Raw genomic sequence first — 24,877 nt, forward strand, 5'->3', positions numbered from 1 at the left:
TTGTCTATGTTTAGCCATCCTGAATGGGGTGAGTGGGTAGTTATCAAATACAGTAGCATAGGGCTTTGAAACTTCCTGATGGAGATGACAGACACAATGACAGGGAAACGTCAAGAAATATGATTGCGTTAGATAACAGGCTTCCCTCGCAAAGAGATTGCAGTACCTCACAATGTTCTCAAGAATAGGCTGTTGCGTTCCCAATTTCCCAAAAGGGGCTCTCTAGTTTTGCCTTTAAAAAAGGCCTACATCTACCTTTTATTCAACATATCCGACACAATTTATATTGCAAATCATGTAGGCCTGTACAGTAAGTAATTGTAGGCCCTTTGCAAAGTCAACTTACGACTTACTTAAGGAAAGGTCCTGTCGATTAAGACCTATTAGTGCCAACTATGTTTGGTTATATTTTAGATAGGGCCTACCTGAAAACATCAAATTAACCATTTTGATATTGTTCTGTCAATCATCTTTCTTCGATAGTCCATCCTCTATAGGTTATTTATAAAGCTGTCTCGTTTTAATGTTGATCTTTAAAATGGTTGATTTTGCAGCCCCATTTCTCTCTGTAACAACGATTGAGCTCGTCCCGTTTCACTTTTTAGGCTGTTACGCTGCTCTTTCACTGACAAACAGCTGTTTTTGGAATTGCGCGCTCACCGAAATTACCGCGATTTGACTTGATGTTGGGATCAAACTGTCTGCCGAGTCGGATGAATTACTTCCCAGAGATCTAACAACAAAGAGTAGCCAATTAAGGGTATTTCTTTGCAGTAGGTCTAGGTCCTGATTGTGGGGGAAATGTTGCTTTGAATTGTAGGCTACTTTGACTGGACGATAACATACGAATACAAACAAGTGTACAGTAACATGTTGTCACCACGGATGATAGAGCTTGATTTGATTAAATTTGATTAATTTTCAGCCCTGCTTCTTACAGCTTTGCGTTTACTTGAAGGCAGTTCACGGACTTGAGGTAGGCTGAAAATATACAGGAGCTTGTCGGCCTAGTGCTTATGCGATTAAGGTAGGGGGGATCTGCGCGAAGCCCACACATCGTGTCGCTCACCGGCCCCGCAGCCCACAGATCGACCGGCCCACCAGCAGCCATGGCACAGCCCTTTACACAACATTTAGGCAGCACCCCCTCTCGAAAGATACATCCTACGTCCTTGGACATTTGGCCCAAGTATTGGGGCAATTTAATGTAAAGTATTCCCGTTTATTTAAACTAAAATAGAGCAAGGCAAACTTACCTGCGGCGGGTCCCACCAGTTTTTCTCCATTGTGTTGAAATGTAATTGAATCTATTTCCACTAATGAGCGTACCACATTACAAATGACAATCAGCAAAGGCTATTTGACAACAACTGGAGGTTCAAGTGACCAAAGTGACTTTTACATAAATTTACGTCATTGCTAGCAGCGTCATCAAGACAACAGCATTATGACGCAGGAGATATTTATTTGATTACAGATATGCTCATGTTGTTTCTTGGAAAATATACGTCGTTGGGATTAATCATCATCATATTATTAATTAATAGACAAAACACAGACATAGATATAGGTATATAGATCAGTGCTAGGGGCTCGGGGTCGTTTCTGGACATGGCCCTCCATTGTAATTTACATTTACATTCATGGCATTTAGCAGACGCCTTTATCCAAAGCGACTTACAACAATACATTTGTTTAAGTAATTGAATCATCTATCCAACAGTCATCATAAGACAAAGTAATCAATGCTCACACCAGGGGCCATAGGCAGTCGGCTATTTCATTTTATTTGTATTAGCAGGAGAGAACTTGTACAAGGGGGGTAGCGGGGATGAAGAGGTCTCTGGGTGGGGTTGGGGTTAGGGTTAGTATAGGGGGGGGGGATAAATGGAAAACATACTCGTGGTTCAGGTATTAACTGCCAATGAACTTAGTTGGAACAATACAAATTACAATGTAAAACAATAACAATATAATATCAACATTTCAGTATTATATCAAAATAATGATTTAGAAATATGGTACAACCTGTGAGCTGCCTGGTTGCCTTGGCAACGGTAAACTACAGCGCTGTTCATCAGCGGTTCGGACTCTGGCTCTAACCGTCTACCTTCTCTTAACCGTTAGGAGAAAACGAAGAAAAACAAAGAAAATGTAAACTACAAAACACTCTAACATTAAATCCTACACATACATCTGTATCAGTGGAGTCAGGCAAACGTTACACCAGACTCCCTTCGACATGTTTTGTCAAGTGTCATTTGACAACAACCACTCATCGTAAACGGCAAGCTAGTGCTAACTCGTCCTCGTTTAGGATACCAAGCTAGCGCAATTACCGCTAACAGACTACAAACTTCATATGCTACTATGCCTAACGGTACACTAAATAGAAAGCCTACATTAATGACAAACTGTATTAATGCTTATGCTTAAGAATAAATGGAAAACACACTAGTGAGTCGTCTGGTCCTCAGTCTTTACAGGTATTAACTGCCAACTGAAGAACGCAGCGCAAGCCACAGCTTATATACCCGCAGGTGATCTAGTGCCTTTTATACTCCAAATAGAAATGCGTGAAATTGAATGGGGGGAGTCTGTAAACATGCAAGATAAAGTGCATACATATAAAATAACACATTTGGGCGATTCTTCAACTACAGGCACTTTTGGCCTTGTGAACTTGAGGGGAAAAAAAATGTTCAAACCTAATTGTCACAGTCTAATAGGTTAATATAAGTAGTCTAGTTTCATGATCCATAAGAGAACGCACTAACATTACAAGACAAATTGATGTTTTTTTTTACATATTGTCCGACCCGCATTGAACAAATGTAATTTCCATCATATGTAAACATTTGATTATTATTTAAAAAAAGTATGATATACATAATTTCTCAACAGTGTAAGACCACTTTCACACATAGTTTTACCAGTTTATACCTATATTGCAATTACCATACATTTGTGGATTAGGTAAATTAATTGAGATGAGGACCAAACACAAAGCTTACATCAACCACAACCTGAAATATAATATTGGATTGGTTAGATACATTTCAGGAAATAACTACTTGTGTTATTACATTAAGTGGAACATTATCCCATAAACTATGCAGAAGTTTTTAATGAGTGATTAGAATTTTGTAACTGGGTCATTTCTGGGTCATTTCTGGGTCAACCCCTCTTTCTTTTTTCCTCAGGTATCTCTCCCTGTCTCTTTTCAGTCGCTCTTCATATTTGACAGGGTCCTCTTTTATTCTGTCCCTATAGGCCTGAGACCTTTCTGCAGAGAGGTCCGTGGCATCTTAAAAATAGATGAAAATGCATTTCAACAAATATGCATTTGAATAAAACAGTAACATTGTACATTTTAATAAATAAATTACACATATGTAGCCTCACAATCTATGAATTGCACCTTGTAAGCATAAATGTAATTTCAACCTCACCTTTGTCATTTCCACCCAAGAAGGTAATGTGTTGGAAATGACGGAGGTGGAAATGACATTCTTACAGTATTTTGTAAAAAAATCCAAGCTAGCATCACAGATTAGCTATGAATTGGTACCTAGCATTTCATGCATGCAAAATACATCTATGTACGTTAAAAAATCGATTTATTTACAAACTCAATTGATGTTACGTCATGTTTGGAAATGACATACAATAAAAATATTTTCATTTCAAGCAATATTTACCTTGAGTTTTCTTCAAAAGTTGGTGAAGAAATCCAAAATATCCTCCATATCAGACATGTGCTGTGATGTAACTGTTCATCTCCATAGAAACTACCCAAACCATCTTTCACACAAACCTTTTAAAGGGACATTACAGTGTTGTGGTGGAAATGATGGCAATACTGTGGGACAACTACATTTTGTATATAAAATCACATAAATAGTTGTTTGACCTTAAATACCCCAATTATGTGTTGATTATTTTACTGATACTTTATTCAGTCACATTTAAAAAAAATAGATAAATCATTTTTTTACACTTCATTTTCATTATTGAAGATCAGAAGTCTGGGTGTGGGACAGGCACAAAACAGCAATATTTGCATCTATAACGATGTTGAAAAAGGTGAAAAAATCATCATAGACTACCGGTAAAAAGTTCCTAAAGTACTTTCATTGTAAAGATAACTATGAAAGTGTGAATATTCCCTTTTTTTTTATTTTTTTTATAAAATGAACATTCTTAGACTACGGGACATGAAAGTGCCCGTAGTCTAAGAATCGCCCATTTACGTAAGTGGCCAATTACATATAAATATCCTATGTGCCACATAAACAGTGGAAAAAGCAGTGAAGCCCTTAGCAGACATAGGGGAAAATGTACAGTATATACAAACATGTACAGGAGCAGGACGTATTGTGTCTCTGTTAACACAGTTGTGTCATGTGTAATTGTGTTAAATGATCCATAATAAGTGCTGTCCAGTTTCCTCTATATTATATATAACATGGTGAATAACTCTTCAGATATTTCTTTAAGGCCAATATCAGATATATCTGTCAAGCTCTAATTACAATGAGCTGTCCTCCCATTTCTACCTCCATCAGCCTCCTGTTGCACAGTAATGAGTGATAAAGACACCTGATGACAAGGATGAGAAATGTAAAGATCACGGTTTCATCCAAGGCCCATCTACCTTTCATTCAAATTATGCTAAGATTATTATCATTGGTGATTTTAACCTACATGTGGACAATGAGACTGACTCGACAGCCATGGATTTGATGAATCTCTTGAATTCTACGGACTTTATTCAGTGAGTTACTGGGCTCACCCATAACCACTGCCACACCCTGGACCTAGTGATTACAAAGGGTCTTACTCCTGTTGCATCCTCTTTATCTAGCCATGTCGCTGAGCAGATGAGATTCATGATGATGAATATGAATAGTACACCATCAACAGCTTCCTCCTGTGATAATGATTTAGTAACCAGCTTCAACACCAAACTAAGGGCAACTATCGACTCTGTAGCACCAGTCAAACAGTTTGATTGATTTCCTGGTGAAATGCATTGCGGACATATGGATGTCACAGAACTAGTCATTGGAGCAAAAACCGAAAGAGAGAAACTGTCTGCATACTTAAAGACACTTCTACAGTAACACTAAGCACCAGGCAAAAAACAGAGGTGTCACCATTGACTCAGATCTTAATTTTGAAACCCATATCAAGAATGTGACTAAAACATATTTGTATCACTTAAAGAAGAGTAAGTAAGTTTGTCGGAAATCTGCCATCGTGGAGAAATTCTGTCTGAAGTTGTCCAAACCACAACATCCTCCCTTATAATAATATAACCCCCCGAAATGAACTTGCAGTGTTGGACATTAGCTGTTGTGTTTCTGCATGCGCACACGATTGGAAGAGGCAGCCCTCAGAGACAGAAAGGTGAGTCCACTCCCCTAGAACACCCCTGGCAGTAACAACATGTTTATATGCAAACCGAGTGTCCAGGTAGGACACTCCATTTTAAAAAGCGTGTTTTCCGAACCAAAACAGCGTTTGTAAATGAAATATTTATTTCAAGGGATCTCGTTCCCTGATCGCTACCGATTAAAGATAGTCATTACAACCTTTAGGAAGCTTTTAAAAAGGTTGAATATTACATGGACCTTTACAGAACACAGCTGTAAAGGTGCAACCTTTCCTCTCCCAGGCTGACACTGAGAGACGAATGCATGCTTGTATTACTAGCAGCCTTGATTACTGTAACACTCTCCTGTCTGGTCGACCAAAGAAAGCTCTTGGCAAATGATACAGAATGCAGCAGCACGAGTCAGATGGAGAGCACATATCATACAAGTCTCTGCACTGATAACCTGTTAGTTTTATAATTTATTTTAAGATGATTGTATTAGTTTAGAAATCACTCTATGGTCACGCACACCACTGCATGTCAGACATGCTTTTAAGGTATATACCCTGTAGATCCCTCAGGTCCTCAGGTACTGGCCTTTTAACTATTCTGAAGATTCCAACAACACCTATCTACTTCCTGTTTCAAATGAATAGCACTGGGCAGAAGTCTGCACAGGGATGCTACAGACACATTAGCATACTGCAAAATACTGTCACCTATCTAACCATCTGTTCCAAAGCAATAGTAATAGATACTGTAGGAGTCTGCAGTGCACAGGGGTTACACACTCATCAGTACCCTCTAAAATACTGTCACTATCATATTTCCTGTTCCACATGAATAGTACTATATAGGAGTCTGCAGAGGGGTTACCTTGTTGGGAAACACAGTGTCTATCTCCTCCTGCAGCTTGGTCATGATGTGAGGGCTGGTTGCCAGATTGTAGGCCAGGAAGGACAGAGAGCTACTGGTGGTCTCATAGAGTGTTTCCACAGTGTATGTCAGTCTAATCAATGAATTCGATAGCTTCATTTATTGAGCACAAAATGATTTAGACTGAAAGCTATATGGGGGCAGTTGTACCGACTGTGAGGAACAGTGGGCTGAAGATGTCAAACTTGAGCATTTTCTTGATGTTGGTCACAAAGGGGTCAGAGGGGTTGTGGAGGGAGTCGATGTCGACACTGAATGAAGTGCTGACGACCTTATCCATACTGTATGGTCCAAAGAACCTGGAACACAACCACACAATCTTTGACCACCAGAACCACAACCACAAAATTAAAGGGGGAGTTCACTGAAATTACAAATTCACCTTATCTTCTCGGAGAGAAATACTCACTCTTTTAGTTCAATGGGCTCTTCGTTATCGGCCGTCTTCTTCAGATTGCTGACCAAATTACCAGAGTGCTGCTTCATGATCCCGAACATCTGAGTTGGGAAGGATACATGGAAAAATATGATGATTGATACATGGATTAATATGTGCAAAACATGGGTTAATATCATGTTTGAAACAGGAATTATTTTAATGTTTATATAGCCTGAGAATATACATTCATACAGGATACATTATGTATATAGTCAAGGAATAAGTGACTCCAAAGATGAACTATTATTCTATACTCTGTCATCTGACCACTGAACTTATCTAAGATAAGATTAAATATACTTTATTGTCCCGGATGGAAATTTGTCTTGGACAATTAAAGTTGCTGCTTCACACAACAACAAACAACAATGAATACACACTATACACATAGTACAAATCACATAAACACACACACACACACGTCAGAGTTGTTAGTCATTCATTTATTTGTGTTGTTGGAATGAATAAAAGAAGGAGAGGAGAGATGGGACTGTACCTCTTTGATCCGCCCACTGGTGAAGGAGGGAGACAGGACACTGCGGATCCGTCTCCATGTATCATCCTCAGCGATAAACACGGCGTCATACAGAGGCCCGTTGAGATAGAAATTCTAGAAAAATAACAATGATTATATACTGCAAAATTAACCGAATATTAATAATGCTATAATAACAATGATATTATCTATTTAATAAGCCCTTATGTTTTTTTCCCCATACAACAACTTCAATTTAGCGTATTACCCTCCTGTTAGTGAAAAGGGAGTAGCATTCCTTGATGAGGATGGTTTTGATCATGGCTGTGTCCATGATACACAGGACGGGCTGACGGCCATCATAGATCCTACAGACCAGCAAAAACAAAGATAGTTAGATATACACTCACCCAACACTTTATTAGGAACACTATACTAATACTGGGTAGAGCCTCCCTTTGCTCTCAAAACAGCCTCAATTCTTCGTGACATTGATTCCTTTGAGATTCTGGTCCATGATGACATGATTGCATCACGCAATTCCTGCACATTTTTCAGGTGCACTTTCAAGATGTGAATCTCCCGTTTTGCCACATCCCAAAGGTGTTCTATTGGATTCAGATCCGGTGACAAGGAAGGCCACTGAAGAACACTGAACTCATTGTCATGTTCATGAAACCAGTTTAAGACGACTTTTGCTTTGTGACATGGTGCATTATCATGCTGGAAGTAGCCATTAGAAGGTGGGTAAATTGTGGCCATGAAGGGATGCACATGGTCAGCAACAATACTTAAATAGGCTGTGGCATTCAAGCAAATATACCGTAGATAGAGACAGACAGACCCATCACAGATCCTGCACTCTTTGAAAAAGTGCTACCTAGAACCAAAAAGGGTTCTTCTTCCACTGTCCCTTTGAAGAAACCTTTTGGGTTCCATGTAGAACCCTTTCCACAGAAGGTTATACAGTACCCTGCGTAAGTAATGGGACAGTGAAGCATTTTTTCTTCTGTTTGGATTTGAAATAAAAACGTAGAGATTTTTATTTTTTATTTGATGTACATATTGGTTTATCATTCAGAAATTACAACACTTTTATGCATAATCCCCCTATTTCAGGCTACACAAAAGTGATAGGACAATTGGCTTGACAAGTGTGTTCGTCAGGTGTGTTCCGTCACATAATTTGTGCAGTCTGCTATTGGTGTCTTGTCAACATGAGGACCAAAGAGATGTTATTAAAAGTCAGGGAAGCCATTATGATGCTGAAATATCAGAAAAAAAATAAACATAGCCAAAACCTTAAACCTACCAAAATCAACAGTTTGGAACTTCATTTAACTTCATTAAAAGGAAAGAAAGCACTGGTGAGCTCAGAAATTGCAAATTACCTAGTAGGCCAAGGAAGACTTCCAGTGGATAACCAAAGAATGCTCACCATAATTGAGAATCATTTATTTACATCTTGTCAGTCCAAGTACAAGTAAATGGCTCCAAACTCATTGGACGGCATTTCATCATACAGCAGGACAATGACCCAAAACATACTGCCATAGGAACTAGGGAATTTTTCAGGGCCAAAAAGTGGAAAGTTGTTGACTGGCCAAGTCAGTCTCCAGATTTAAATCCTATAGAACATGCATTTCATTTGCTCAAGAGGAGACTTAGGGCAAAACATCCTAAAAAAACAACAACAGTCACTGCAACATAGGTCTGGCAGAGCATTACCAGAGAAGATACCCAGCGTCTGGTTGGGTCAATGGGTCACAGACTTTTGCACCTTTGCATACAAAGGATTGGGGACCAAATACTAAACATGAGTGCTTAATTTAGACATTTGATAATGCAAAAGAAGGAAAAATGCTTGGGCACCAAAATGGCTAGAGCCAGCCCTGATTAACAGAACCTTTATCGAGCGCACAACATCACATTAATGCCCATAGGAAGAATGAGAATAGAGTATCAACAAAATAACCAATTTAACACAATTTAAAACAACATACGTCTGTAAGTTTTAACCATACGTTAACGTGCGTCAAGGACAACGCGGGAGAATGATGCCCGTGATGGGCCTAACCCAAAACTCAAAGAATATCTCGCTGTCCCTCTCCTTAAATATCATTCCCAACAAAGGACAAGGTGTTAGATACATTACAATAGCAAAGGAATTGACAAATGGTGAAAGCTGAAAAATCTGAAACATAGTCAAAACCTTAGACTTGCCAAAATCAAGCACTGATGAGCTCAGCAATCGCAAATGGCTGAGGCTTCACTGCAAGATGCAAACCACTAGTTATTCTTAAAAAGGATAGTCAGGTTACAGTTTGCTAAGAGGTACCTAAAAAGCCTGCAGAGTTGTGGAAAAAAGTCTTGTGGACAGATAAGATGAATATTATCAGAGTGATTGCAAGAGGAAAGTTTGGAGAAAAAAGGATCTGCCCAAGGTTTACAGCATACCATCTCATCTGTGAAACATGGTGGAGGGGATGCTATGGTTTGGGCATGTATAGCTGCCACTAGAACTTGCTAACTTATCATAATTGATGATGTTACTGCTGACAGCAGCAGCAGAATATATTCTGAAGTGTACAGAAATATCTTGTCTGGTCGAGTAAAAGCAATGCTTCCAAATTCATTGGATGGCGCTTCATCATACAGTAAGACAATGACCCAAAACATACTGCCATTGGAGCTAGGGAGATTTTCAGGGCGAAAAAGTGGAAAGTTCTTGACTGGCCATGTCAATGTTTGGATTTAAATCCTATTGAACATGCATTTCATTTTCTGATGGTAAGATTTTGGGCAAAAACACCTCAAAAACTGAAGATGGCTGGCCTGGCAGAATATCACCAGAGAAGATACCCAGCACCTGGTGGGGTCAATGGGTCCCAGACGGTTATTGCATACAAAGTATTGTCGACCAAATACTAAATATGAGTGCATAATTTCGACCATGTATACCAATACTAGACAAAAGAAAAGAAAAGAATCTAGCAAAAGCAAACTATGTTCTGACAGGGTTTGACTCATCTAATACGACATCAGATCTGGATAGGTTCCTTGATTTCCTCTGAAAGGTGACATTGGCATGAAAACATGTACACAACATCAAGAAGAAACCATTGATTAAAGCCAAATCAATTGACAGAGGCATGGCAGAAAATGTGTGTTGTCTCTTTAAAAGAAATGTTAAAAATCTCTTTGTTTTCCCTGAATGAAACAAAGCACAGGTGTTTAAAAGGCCAGCCCCACCCCTGATTACAATGATCCACACATGGAGACAGCCAAAGCAACATAGATCAATAAGACATCCCACATGTCACACCAGAATGTGTGTTGGCAAGAGTGTGCCCTTATAGCCAGGATCCACTCACCACCTCTCTGGTCACATCTCCCTGATGTTCGTTATGAAGAACTTTATCAAACGTTCGGATTTATCAAACGTTTGGATCACTTTTTATGCATAATCCCCCTATTTCAGTGTACCCAAAAGTAATGGGACAGACTTATCAAATGTCCAAATGAAGCAGTCATGTTTAGTATTTAGTGGACAATCCACTAGTATTTAGTGGACAATAACTGCCTGAAGTCTGCAAACCACTAACCCCACCAGACGCTGGGCATCTTCTTTGGTGATGCTCTGCTAGGCCTGTACTGCAGCCATCTTTAGTTGTTGTTTGTTTTGAGGTCTTTTTGCCTAAATTCTTATCATTAGGGAAATGTAATGCATGTTCAATTGAATTTTAATCTGAAGGTTGACTTGGCCAATCAAGATCTTTCCACTAGTTGCTATGGCAGTGTTTTGGGTCATTGTTTTATTGTATGGTGTGGCTCCATCCAATGCATTTGGAGGCATTTGCTTGCACTCAAGCAGACAAGATGTTTCTGTGCACTTCAGAATACATTCTGCTGCTGCCGTCAGCAGGTACAATCATCAATTAAGACAAGTTAGCAAGTTCTAATGGCAACTATACATGCCCACACCTAACACCCCCTGCACCATGTTTCACAGATGAGGTGGTATGCTGTAAATCTTGGGCAGATCCTTTTTTCTCCAAACTTTTGTCACTCTAGTCCATGATAATATTCATCTTATCTGTCCACAATACCTTTTACGAGACCTCTGCAGGCTTTTTAGGTACTCTTTTTTAGCAAACTGTGACCATCCTTTTTGATGATAACTAGTGGTTTTTGATGTGTGAGAAAACGTGTTCTTTATTTGAAGAGAAGACAAACTACTTCTTACTTTTAGCTATTTATTTACATGTCAGAATTCTAGGCTTGTACAAGGACCACTTTTGGCGATGAAAATCACAGTCAGCAAGCTGTTAATCTGTAACCAACCCTCCAAAATTGGATGCATTCAAACAGTCAAACAAAGTATTTACAGTATACAAAATGATTGTGATTGGCTATTTGGTTGGGGAGGAACCATGGTTTAGACTTGGCATCCCTTGTTGTTCACGGGCTGATCACACCATTCATCCCAGCTGCGGAGTCAGCACTCTGTAAGAGATAAGACACCTACTCTGGTATGTCCTCCCTAGCCTATCCTCCCTAGCCTGGTACTATTCCACTATAGCTCTTTGTGTAAGCGTGTGTTGCAACATCTTTCTTGATGACCTGGCTTAACCTCTCCATGTATTAATTCAACGTACTATGGGACTAATGCTTGATCCATCGCTCATTTGTCAACAGGCCATCACATTAGTAAATTTAGCACACTGCAGTAATGTATTTTTATTATAGCAATAATAAACTGTTTTTATAAAAATAATTTCTAACAGATGATAAATGTGTCTTCCTCTTAGTTATAAACAAACCAGAATTAAATGCATAGGTCTATGTATGGATGGATGGATGGATGGATGTACTCATTGGAACAGCTGGAAGACTTTCTCTGCATCCCCGAAAAAACACATGTACGCAAGCACACACGCACGCACGCACGCACGCACGCACGCACGCACGCACGCACGCACGCACACACACACACACACACACACACACACACACACACACACACAGGCATGTTTAAGATATGCGTAGCCCATGTTTATTAGTTGACTTAGTTGTGGGGTTAGTTTAGATACAACGCACTATGCAACAAACAGGTACAATATCAGCACACCTCAGCATTGCTACACCCACGTGCTACCACAGGGAACTGGTACCCGCATAGTTAGATATGGTGGTCCCACACCAGAGAGAACTGGTATGTTCCAGATCATTATACGAGGTAACTAGCTAGTAAATTATTAATTACTAGAAAGTGCTCAGTAGTCCTAGGGCTACAAACACAAGCTGACCAACCCTCCTGCAAACAGGGTGCTAATATTTCTCAATATTACCTTGTCAAAGCTAGCCAAGGTTCTCAGCTGTCCGGAAACAACAAGTAACTTAGTTAGCCGTCCGTCCCAAGTGCTAGCTGTAGCCTACACATGTGACCTTGCAAGTTCTAATAATAACCTGAGGAATTATCGTCGAGCTAGGGTTCAACAATAACAAAGAATTGAGAGCTCACAGGTTAGCCTGCTAGCTCAGAGAGTTAACAGGTGCTCAGAAGGTGAAAATCGTCGTTGAGCTGAACCGTAAGATTCTATCAGAGACAATCTAACGCCCCGTGAGAATCATAGGCTGAGGTGTAGCCAGCTACAACAAGACAACTACAGTACACTTTTCAACCTAATGCCCCATGAGAATCATGGGCTGAGGTGTAGCCAGCTACAACAACACAACTACAGTACACTTTTCAACCTAACGCCCCGTGAGAATCATAGGCTGAGGTGTAGCCAGCTACAACAACACAACTACAGTACACTTTTCAAACTAACGCCCCATGAGAATCATAGGCTGAGGTGTACCCAGCTACAACAACACAACTACAGTACACTTCAGACAGTCAGAGAGTGAAGAGTGGAAAGGATGAAATGGCGCGCTTGTAGCATCCCTTTATTGGGACAGGTGATAGGCGTTGCTATCACTTGCAAGTGTGTACGAGGTGTGATTATGTGAATCAAGATGTAAATACAGTGCTCTCGGAAAGTATTCATACCCCTTCACTTTTTCCACATTTTGTGATGTTACAGCCTTTTTCCTCATCAATCTACACACAATACCCCATAATGACAAAGCAAAAACAGGTTTTTAGAAATTGTTGCTAATTTATTGAAAATAAAAAACTGAAATATCACCTTTACATACGTATTCAGACCCTTTACGTTTTTTGTTGAAGCACCTTATTGCGTATTGTGTGTAGATTAATGAGGGAAAAAAATAATTTCATCTATTTTTGAATAAGGCTGTAACATAACATAATACGGAAAAAGTGAAGGGGTCTGAATACTTTCAGAATGCACTGTATGTGCCTGTTATAGTCCCATTGTGTGATTGGTGTGTCTACTGATTTCTGGCACAGGCCTTAACTGATCCAACAAGTTCACCAATCATCAATGGTGTGATATGAAGTTGATGGATTTTAATGTTACATGCTACACCAGTGCGTGTCTAAAGTGTTGACATTGCGCGGCTGCTGCAGCAGCAACGCAAAATGATTCTTGGAGTGCTTGGAAATGGTATCAATGCTTTTTGGACGCTTAAAAACATATTCAATTAGTTTCATAGTATGGTAAAGTAATAGAAACATAGATTATAGAAATACATACAATAGTGGTACCTGTATGAAAAACAAAGGGATTGTCCTCGTTTATATTTGGAGGTAGAGGACAAACCCCAATTCTAAGATATTCAGACTTGACAAGACTCTCAACATAAAACAATGTACAGAATCCATAAATTAGAAGTTCCTTGCAGAAACAGATTGGGAGGCTATTTCTTCTGCATCCACACGTGAAACTGGTCACGTTTCTGGTGTAAGAGTAAATACTGCCATCTAGGGTTTAGAGATGGTTAACAGGAAATGGATACATTATTTTACGGATGTACTTTAGGCCTACGTTTGAGTAATTTAGCAGAAGCTCTTATCCAGAGCGACTTAAAAAAATAGCTACATTCATCTTCAGCTACATACAACACGGTCATCACAAGTAAGACTTTCTATAATAATAAATGCCACAAGCAGTCACAGTGGTAGAGAAAGGAAGTCAATTTAATTTAATGTTCAACTTAATTTATTGAACTTAAGACAACTATATAAATTGATTTGCTATGTATCCCTAAATAGCAGCCAATTGCGTTGAGGTTTCCAGGCTAACAGTGTCGGCATGTGCAGTCCCCTGTCTTATCTCTGCACCCCCACACGCTCTCAGCCAGGGCCACATCAACAAGGCTTTTGACAGAAAGGCTCGTCCCCTGGTTTGCCTGATTGTGTACCAGCTGAGCCATCAGAGGAGTCGCTCTCAACGAGAACATGAGGGTTGGGGCATATCTGGAGCCATCGTTCATCTGAAATTAAAAAAGTAACATCAGAGGGGAGTGCAAGGTGAGACAAGAATTGGACAAATTCAACTGAGAGTTGAAGGTCATGGACTAAATGCTATAGTAAAACTAGCAACAATCACCTTCATCTACTTAGTCTATAGGTTCTCTACCATCTCTCTAATCGTCACCATGCTCACCTTCTTCAATGTCTCCCTCTCCTGTTCTAGCTTCTCTTTTTCCAGACTCTGTTTCGCTCTTTCTTCAGCCACCATCACCAGGGCCTCTCTCCTCTTGATGGCCTCTATCTCTTTCTCCATCTGTTTCTTATCCTTTTTAAATGTCTCCTTCTCCTTCCACATCTTGAGCATTTCTCGCTCCACATCCTGCCCGTCTCTTTTGATTTTCATCCACTCCTTCTTTATCATTTTCAACTCTGCTCTGACCTTCTCTGTCTTTCTAAGCATCTCCATTGAGGTCTCCTTTTCCTGCTCTAGCTTCTCCTTTTCCTGGCTCAGTTTAAGTCTTTCTTCGGCCTCCATCACCAGGGCCTCTCTCCTCTTGACTGCCTCCATTTCTTTTTCCATCTGTTTCTTGGCCTTGAGAAATGTCTCCTTCTCCTTCCACATCCCGAGCATTTCTTGCTCCACCTTCTGCCCGTCTCTTTTGATTTTCATCCACTCCTTCTTTATCATTTGCAACTCTGCTCCGACCTTCTCTGTCTTTCTAAGCATCTCCTTTGAGGTCTCCTTCTCCTGCTCTTCCTTCTCTTTTTCCTTGCTCAGTTTAAGTCTTTCTTCGGCCTCCATCACCAGGGCCTCTCTCCTCTTGACTGCCACCATATTTTTCTCCATCTCTTTCTCCATCTGTTTCTTGGCCTTGAGAAATGTCTCCTTCTCCTTCCACATCCTGAGCATTTCTTGCTCCACCTTCTGCCCGTCTCTTTGGATTTTCACGCTCTCCTTCCTCATCATATTTAACTCTGCCTCTGCCTTCTCAGCCTTTCTAAGTATCTCCTTTGAGGACTCCTTCTCTTTCTCATTCTCCATCATGAGGATCTTGATCCCACTTATCATCTCCTCCCTCTCCCTATTGAACTCATTCCTGTCCTCCTGCAGTCTTTCTGCCTTTCTGACCAGGATCTCCTCCTCCCTCTGCCTAACTTTTTGGTCCCTTCTCTTTTGTTTCTCATATTCCTCTATCTTTTTCTCAAACTCTGCCTTCTCTGTCTTAATCCTCTCATGCTCCTTCCTGATATCCTCAATACTCATATATATTTTCACCTCCATTGTTTTTATGCACCTACAGTAGATAGAACACAAACAAAAATGATTGAAATAATCTCCACACACCCATACTATAATGCAACAGGAATGTCAGAAAGATTCCCCAAATGAGAATGGGATAACAATCTTTGAGTTTGCCCTTCTGAATCAGTCAACAAATACCAGTACACCGATTGGCAGCAAAGAAATGTTATTATCTATAATGTGCGTTCGGCTGGCGTCATAATGGGTTTGGAATGACTATCATGGTAATTCACTGCCTAACAACTCTTATCAGCGTTCGATGCAATGGTTCGAAGTGACTTGGTCCTGTCAGAGGCCTATGTTAGAGTCAGCAAAAGCTTCCAGTGTGGGTTGGCTGGCTATGTTTGTTGACACGCCTTGAAATATAGCCTGCAATTGTGGCCAACAGGTCAAATATCAGTGGCCATATAATGGGCACATTTTATTAACTGGAATCGGCCTGGTACAGGTAGGAGCCTATAGGCTAATAAGCAGAAGACCTCGGCAAAATTAAAATAGCCCTAATTCAATTCATGCATTTAGGTCTCTCATAATAATAATAAAAAATATATTTGATTTGGAATGTGTTTTTCATTTGTAGCCGACAATTTCAAAGCCTGTGCAGTTGAGTGCAATAGACACACAAACAAAACCACAAACAAAACACTAACAACAACAAGAGGACAGGACCTAAAGGAAGGCCTTTCTAAAGATGTGAGTTTTTAGGCATATAGAAATATCCAACGCTGAATTCGACTTAATGGGAATATCATCTCCTAGTGACAGATATCTCTCAGTGACATTTTTACGCGTCCCTTGTCCAAATGCTGTAAAGGTAGTCGGCCTATGCCGTCTCAAGTATTTACAAATACAAGTGTTATAAAACTATACTATATGTCAACTATACTACATAATGCACATATCCTATATTTTCTTTAATACTACTGCACATACTGTAGATACTTGTTTATACTGTTTATACGGCATTCCATATTTATATTTATTCTGCATCTACCTCATGTTACTGTTAATACATATATACTGCTAGACTGCATTACCTATACAGCTCATATGCTGCTACACTGCTCATACTGTAACTATTTATTCTGCTATAATGCTACTGCTACTCACATACTGCTATACTGCACTGCTATATATACTGCTTATACTATACTATATTATACTGCACTACTACTGATCATATATTGCACTACCTGTAAATACTGTTCATTGCACTTTCTGCTATTTTGCACTTCTGGTTAGACGCTAACTGCATTTCGTTGTCTCTGTACTTGTACTCTGCACAATGACAATAAAGTTGAATCTAATCTAATCTAATCTCTGGCCTACATTAGCCTACCTCAGTCAGTAGGCTGTGTATAAGCGCCGAATCTTCCGGTTATAATCTCTTTATATCTCACTCTGGTAATACTGATTGCACAGGTTCAGGTTGCGTCTTAGCTCGTTATGCCACTGAACTAAAAGTTCAAGAACTTTGTGTATTATTGCAGAACATTCTCAATTCTGTGTACATATCAACGTCATAATGATACCAATGGCAACGCATTTTGGGTGGAATCCTAACTCCAAATCCGCGCGCGTAAATCTTGCATTCATGTCAATGGGAAATTGATTCGATTTACACGCGGATCTCGAGTTAGGATTCCACTGCAATACACATTTAAGTTTAAGTTCATTTGAATTTATAGTGCATTTTACCCACAATATACGGCTTACACAAAAGTAGCCTACAAGACAAATACAACATTTGAAAAAACATATTGCATAGAATCAAATTTGGGGATATACAGGGTTTTTTTCTTTATAAAGTACATTACAAACATAAAGTCTCATAAAGTACATTACAAATACGAAACAATTATTAGTCATATTTTTTATTAGTAATAATAATAAGTATTTTATATTTAATACAAAATAGATTAAATGGTGAAATTGGTGTGTATAAATATATAAAACTTGACTCATAATCCGTATAGTGCTGTTTTTGGAGTAATTACTAATTACTAGTAATTACTAGTGTGTGCGGACTGCGCTCCCTGTCCCGTCTTTCTGCTGTGGGGCAGCGGAGCACTCTGCCCCATCGTTGCGAGGGGAACAAAGTGAGCGTGTTTGGCGTAAGCAGGAAAAACCTCACGCAAATTATATTGGGTATGAATTCTGCCTAGCAACAGGTGGCGAAAAACTATTAAACGCTAATGTCGTTAACGTGGTCTGACATGACAGGAAATAATCATAAAGCAATTCAGTTCATCTACTGTACGTCTATCGCTAATGCTAGCTAGCTAAAGTTTTCACAATGAATCGTGTAGATTATTTGTTGACCATGCGGTTTAGTACATTGCCTTTGGAAGAGAAGTTGGAGATAAAACGTTTAGGGCCAACAGGAATGGTTTGACAAAAAGAGATGGCTAACCGCTACCACCTCGAAACATGCGCTGTTCTGTTTCCCATGTATGATTTTTGGTGGAGACTATGTGGGGCATCGGCTGGATTCAAAGACATTATACATCTGTCAGAACAGAACAGACACCAGCGACTGAACGGCCTTGACATGATTTCCATTGAAAATGCATTGATCCAGGGACAGATGGATTTCAACAGTAAAGTCATCGAGAGGTTTGCTGAAGCAACGAACCGCCGCGCTACTTTCCTATTCAAGTGAGCAGGTCTGTTTGGACATGTATGACAAATGGACAATGCGCCGTTCACTGTAGACTATATTGCTTTTGTTTTGTAGTCATTTTAAACGTTATACTACCTGTGATATAAAGTGGAGGACTAAATGTTACGTATAGGCCTAATATCTAGACAGTTGATGGGCACACTTGTTACTTGTTGCTTTCAGAACCCTGGACTGGGCTCGGGCTGTATATTCATATAGTTCCGTTAATTAGCCTAGCCTACTTTCCGTGATTTAATGTGACTTTTGTAGTGTGTTATAGCCTCTGCACTGATGATATTTATTTCACATTTAAAATAATACAATTGATAAAACCTGATTAAACTTTCCTACAAGTTAACGATGTGCCGAATGCTTGTATTTTGATTAAACATGCAAGTTATTGAAGACACGTGTCTGTCTCATCTTTTTACTTTGTTGCAGTATAGGCGTTCTGTGTCGCGCTGAAGCGTATGAAGTGTATTCAGTTATGGGGTTTACTGTACATACTTTTTCTCTGCACTGTTCCTGCTGCAGAGGATGCGTAAACGATTTTCCCATGTTGTTTTTTGGTTGTGGTCTGTGTTTATACATTTAGGCTATTAGTTGTATCCTACTTTTCAGTTTTACAAGTCAAATCTTATGACAGATGAGATGGCACTTCAACCGATAAAATGCAGGTACATTTTGACTACTGCTGCACTACGATACCCATAGATAGACCCAATACATTGGTAACTGCACTACTTATACAGCTCATATACTGCTTATACTGTTCATACTGCATTCTATATTTATTCTGCTTATAATGTTACTGTTAATACATATATTGCTTATACTGCACTACTTATACTGCTCATATACTGCTTATACTGCACTACTTATACTGCTCATATATTGCTTATACTGCTCTACCTGTATATATTGTTCACATTGCACTTTTCTGCTTTTTTGCACTTCTGGTTAGACGCTTACTGCATTTCGTTGTCTCTGTACTTGTACTCTGCACAATGACAATAAAGTTGAATCTAATCTAACACCTATTTATTGTCATGTTTTGATGGCATGTTGTTCATTCTCATGTTATGATTTAGTTTGTGATTATACACACGTTTTTAGCGTGATGATAGAGACCCACTACCAGACGAGTACAAAACATGCACAAGTCACATGCAAATCCCTGCCCTGCAGACGACAGACAACAACTGTCTCTGTACAACTAGTCCTGGACCTCCACTATTAGACAGATACAAAGAGAGCAGCATACAGTAGCAGCAGAGCCCAGAGGCAAGGCGAGGCAAGGCAAGGCAAGGCAAGTTTATTTATATAGCACATTTCATACACAGAGGCAATTCAAAGTGCTTTACGTAAAATAGATAAAAAGGAAACAGCATGAACATTTTTTTTGAATAAAAACGCATAAAAGACATAAAAAAAGAATAAAAGTCACAGTGCATTTTAGGGTCACAGTGCAATTATTAGCGCCAATTTAGTTTCAATTTAAGGCAAAAGCGAAGCCCTTTTTTTTTTTAAGCCCATTTTTGAAAGTAGCCAGTGTTGAGGCTGATCCTAGATCTATGTGTAACATAATAACTGAGAGACCTGCAGCAGGGCATGTCCTCATCACTGGCTGTCTGCTTTGAGCTGGTTGTCGTTGGACTCCTGGCAGCGGAACAGCAGCTTGAGTTTGATGGGCCATATGGGCATCAGAGTGTTCTGTAGGTCCATCTCAATGGGGATCTGGTGAGAGTTGACACACAGTTAAAGTATGAAGGAACGAGTAAAACAGATGTCAGCGTTACACTATGAATGTTACCTAATACAGTGTCACTGTTACGTTCGGGTAGCATTGCACTATAAATTCAAATAAACTCAAACTCCTGGACAACCTCTCTTGGGTCGACATACATTATGAAGTCTCGAGGGAGTTTTGCAGAAATACAAATAGCTTTTTTTTAAATCTCACACTTCCATCATTTAGTAGGTAGCCTATACTGAGGATGATTGGCGCCTAGTACTGAAAAATGCAATCTGGGAAATTAAATGGGGAGTACATACTCATGCAGTACGCAAGTACAGAATTGTAGTATGGGGGTTCAAACCCGGGTCTCCCATGTGGAAGACACAAACGCTACTATTAAGCCAAGAGGACATCCTCAAGGTCTGAGGGCGACACTTCAGTTTACATGTCTCAGGCAGGGCTACCTCATCACCCGAGTGTGATTCCAAAATCACCTCTGCTACATATAGAAACGCAACAAAGTCATAGGTACAAAATTATATTTACAATCATTGTATCATTATTTTGTTTCACCTCTGTCTCTTTGCAGACGGTGAAGTTGAACCTCTGTAGAATCTCCACCATCGCCAGTTTCATCAATACCAGAGCGAATCGCATCCCGATACAGTTCCGTGGGCCCAACCCGAACGGCATGTAGGTGTATGGGTCGATGCTCTCCTTGTTCTCCTTACTGAACCTACACACGGAGAGTTCAGAGGAGGAGGGGTTAAAGAACATATCAATTAAATCACAGTAATATGATGGTTATACATGGTTGAAGAAACCTGTTTGTGTTTGGTCGTCGCATTTAGGTTTGTTTTATGGTTGTTTGTGGAACACTGCTCTTATCGTTGCTGTTGTGATTGATATTGTGGTTGTGGTTAAGATGTGGCCCATTACCTCTCTGGTTTGAACTCCTCTGGGTCTTCCCACACATCGGGGTCACGGTGCAAGGTCCAGATGGGTATCATGACGACCATACCCTTGGGGATGGTGATGCCGCAGATCTCAACAGATTTCTTGGCGACTCTTTCAAGTCGATGGGGTACAACCTGAGAGACTCGTTGATCACGCTGTCTAGATAGTCCATCTGCATCAGAGCCTCGTACTGGATAGGAGCCTGCACAGGGATATTACACTCACATGAGCACTAGTGATTGGTCGTTCACGTAGCCGTAGCCCAGAACTAACTCTTTTTCGTCGCAAATCTGAAGAGCTGTTAGTTTTTTGTGTTTTTTTGGGGGGAAATGAACACAGTACTATACTTATTCTAATCTGCATAGCCTAATTTCATGACACCCGCATACAGAACGCCATTACTTTCAATGTACATGTGTAATAGTGTCTTGCTTTTTTGTTATACATGAATAAACAAAAAAATCGCTAAATAATGTTATCTTGATAGTTAGAAGAAAATACATTTAGATTCCACTGAACAATGTAAATGATAGATGTACACAAGGATCAATCAGAAGTCAAAATGCCACTAAACTGGGCTGCTTTTAGTGGATTGACTGCTTGGAATACTGAATGTGCTATAGTCTATTATTTCCTATCACAGTCGACAGACTACAAGAAAACTGTCAGGTGGTTCAAATGTGAATAACTTGGTATCCATTCCATTAACTGTGGCCGGGCAGCACCGAACAGCCCAGAGAACATTACCATGGTGCTTTTGAATATTAGGTCCCTATCTGGCAAAACCTTTATTGATCTTATCTCAGAGCGAAAGCTGCACTGTAATGTTTTTATCTGAAACCTGGCTAAACATGAATGCATGTCAGTCTATTAGAAGTGGGGAAAAATATATTTTCACTCTATTATTTATCTAGCCATGTCGCTGAGCAGATGAGAATTTCATGATGAATATGAATATGAATAGTACACCATCAACAGCTTCCTCCTGTGATAATGATTTAGCAACCAGCTTCAACACCAAACTAAGGGCAACTATCGACTCTGTAGCACCAGTCAAACTGAAAAAGGCTGTGGCCAAATTTAAAAGAATTTGCAGAAAGTCTGAGCGGACAAAAACTGCAGGTCCACCTTGATATTCTTCGAGAGCATCTTTCTGCTTTTAATAAGGCAATAAAAAAACGCAGAGACAGACGGGATCATTTCTCAAAATTGATAATGAATCATAACATCTCAAACAGTGCTCTTTTCAACGATTGACAGCCTTATAAATCCCGCCCACAAGACACCTGGTGATCTGCTCTCCATCTACAAATGTGAGGAATTTGCAACATACTTCTGAGATAAGAGAACCAATATTAGGTGAGGAGGATCACTCAGGCAAGACCTGAAGATGTGTTTGATGACTTACCCCACCTTCCACCACATGGAAGCACTATGAACTCTTTTGCAGTGGTCATACAGAAATGCTCAGCAAAGTGGGGGTCTGTTCATCTGCACCTAAAACTACCATGGTGAAACCCCTCCTGAAGAAAAGTAACTTAGACTCTTCAGTCCATAGCGATTTTAGGCCAATCTCCAACCTTCCCTTTTTAAGCAAAAAAATAATAATTCTTGAAAAAAAGGTGTTCAAACTGTTAAATAATCTCCTTATTCCCATTTGACATGTTCCAATCTGGCTTTTGTGCCGATCATAGCACTGAGATAGCACTATGTTGTTAAGTTATTAACTAGGTTCTTAATGACCTTAGAATTAATTAATTAATGCTGATGCCAAAATGCTCTTTGTCCTTGTCCTGCTGGACCTGAGTGCAGCTTTTGATACTGTGGACCATGATATCCTTATTGATAGACTTGAGAAGTGGGTTGGCCTCTCTGGTCCAGTTCTTAACTGGTGTAGGACCAACCTAACTGGCCATTTTGTTTCCCATTGGTGACCACACCTGTGGGGTTCCTCAAAGTTGAATTTTAGGGCCTGTACTCCTCGTCAGTGTCATCAGGAAGCACAATATTAATTACTGCAGTTACGAAGATGACACCCAGCTGTACATTTCTGTATCACCCAACAATTTCAGTTTGATTGATTTCCTGGTGAAATATGGATGTCACAGAACTTCATACAGCTCAACCAAGATAAGACAGAGGTACTAGTCATTCGAGCAAAAGCCGAAAGAGAGAAACTGTCTGCACACTTAAAGACACTACTTACAGTAACACTAAGCACCAGGCAAAAAAACAAGGTGTCACCATTGACTCAGATCTTAATTTTGAAACCCATATCAAGAATGTGACTAAAACATATTTGTATCACTTAAAGAAGAGTAAGTAAGTTTGTCGGAAATCTGCCATCGTGGAGAAATTCTGTCTGAAGTTGTCCAAACAACAACATCCTCCCTAATAATAATATATCCCCCCGAAATGAACTTGCAGTGTTGGACATTAGCTGTTGTGTTTCTGCATGCGCACACGATTGGGAGAGGCAGCCACCAGAGAAAGGTCAGTCTACTCCCCTAGAACACCCCTGGCACTAACAACATGTTTATATGCAAACCGAATGTCAGGTAGGACACTGCATTTTAAAAAGCGTGTTTTCCGAACCAAAACAGCGTTCGTAAATGAAATATTTATTCATAAGGGATTTATTATAAGGGATCTTGTTCCCTGATCGCTACCGATTAAAGATAGTCACTACAACCGTTAGGAAGCTTTTAGAAAGCTTGAATATTACATGGACCTTTACAGAACACAGCTGTAAAGGTGCAACCTTTCCTCTCCCAGGCTGACACTGAGAGACGAATGCATGCTTGTATTACTAGCAGCCTTGATTACTGTAACACTCTCCTGTCTGGTCGACCAAAGAAAGCTCTTGGCAAATGATACAAAATGCAGCAGCATGTGTCAGATGGAGAGCACATATCACACAAGTCTCTGCACTGATTACCTGTTAGTTTTATAATTTATTTTAAGATACTTGTATTAGTTTAGAAATCACTCTATGGTCATGCACACCACTGCATGTCAGACATGCTTTTAAGGTATATACCCTGTAGATCCCTCAGGTCCTCAGGTACTGGCCTTTTAACTATTCTGAAGATTCCAACAACACCTATCTACTTCCTGTTTCAAATGAATAATACTGGGCAGAGGTCTGCACAGGGATGCTACAGACACATTAGCACACTGCAAAATACTGTCACCTATCTAACCATCTGTAGGAGTCTGCAGTGCACAGGGGTTACACACTCATCAGTACCCTCTAAAACACTGTCACTATCATATTTCCTGTTCCACATGAATAGTACTATATAGGAGTCTGCAGAGGGGTTACCTTGTTGGGAAACACAGTGTCTATCTCCTCCTGCAGCTTGGTCATGATGTGAGGGTTGGTTGCCAGATTGTAGGCCAGGAAGGACAGAGAGCTACTGGTGGTCTCATAGCCAGCAAAGATGAACATCATTGCCTGGGACAAGATCTCATGGTCACTCAATCCTATGATGATGGAGAGAGGGGGAGAATGAGAGGGAGGAGAGGGAGAGTGGGAGAAATGGGGTGGTAGGTGTGAGAAAGGGACGAAGTAGAGTATTTCCACGGTGTGTTTGTAGGTAT

General features: G+C 39.9%; 2 pseudogenes across 2 annotated transcripts in view; both read right to left on the reverse strand.

Moving 5' to 3' along the window:
* LOC310802306 (cytochrome P450 3A27-like) overlaps window positions 1–24,877 on the reverse strand; it is a 230,779-nt pseudogene that overhangs the window by 54,838 nt on the left and 151,064 nt on the right. The window lies entirely within an intron of this gene.
* The window catches only part of LOC310801558, a 70,073-nt pseudogene that overhangs the window by 14,725 nt on the left and 30,471 nt on the right, over window positions 1–24,877 (reverse strand). Inside the window, exons 8-14 of the transcript in view lie at window positions 24,600–24,760; window positions 21,257–21,476; window positions 20,850–21,053; window positions 7,499–7,598; window positions 7,252–7,365; window positions 6,726–6,814; window positions 6,467–6,615 (exon numbers count right to left, since the gene is read on the reverse strand). The product of the transcript in view is annotated as an uncharacterized misc_RNA (transcript). The remainder of the gene's footprint in view (window positions 1–6,466; window positions 6,616–6,725; window positions 6,815–7,251; window positions 7,366–7,498; window positions 7,599–20,849; window positions 21,054–21,256; window positions 21,477–24,599; window positions 24,761–24,877) is intronic.

This window comes from Argentina silus, assembly GCF_951799395.1.
Source record: "Argentina silus genome assembly, chromosome: 3".
Classification (NCBI taxonomy): domain Eukaryota; kingdom Metazoa; phylum Chordata; class Actinopteri; order Argentiniformes; family Argentinidae; genus Argentina; species Argentina silus.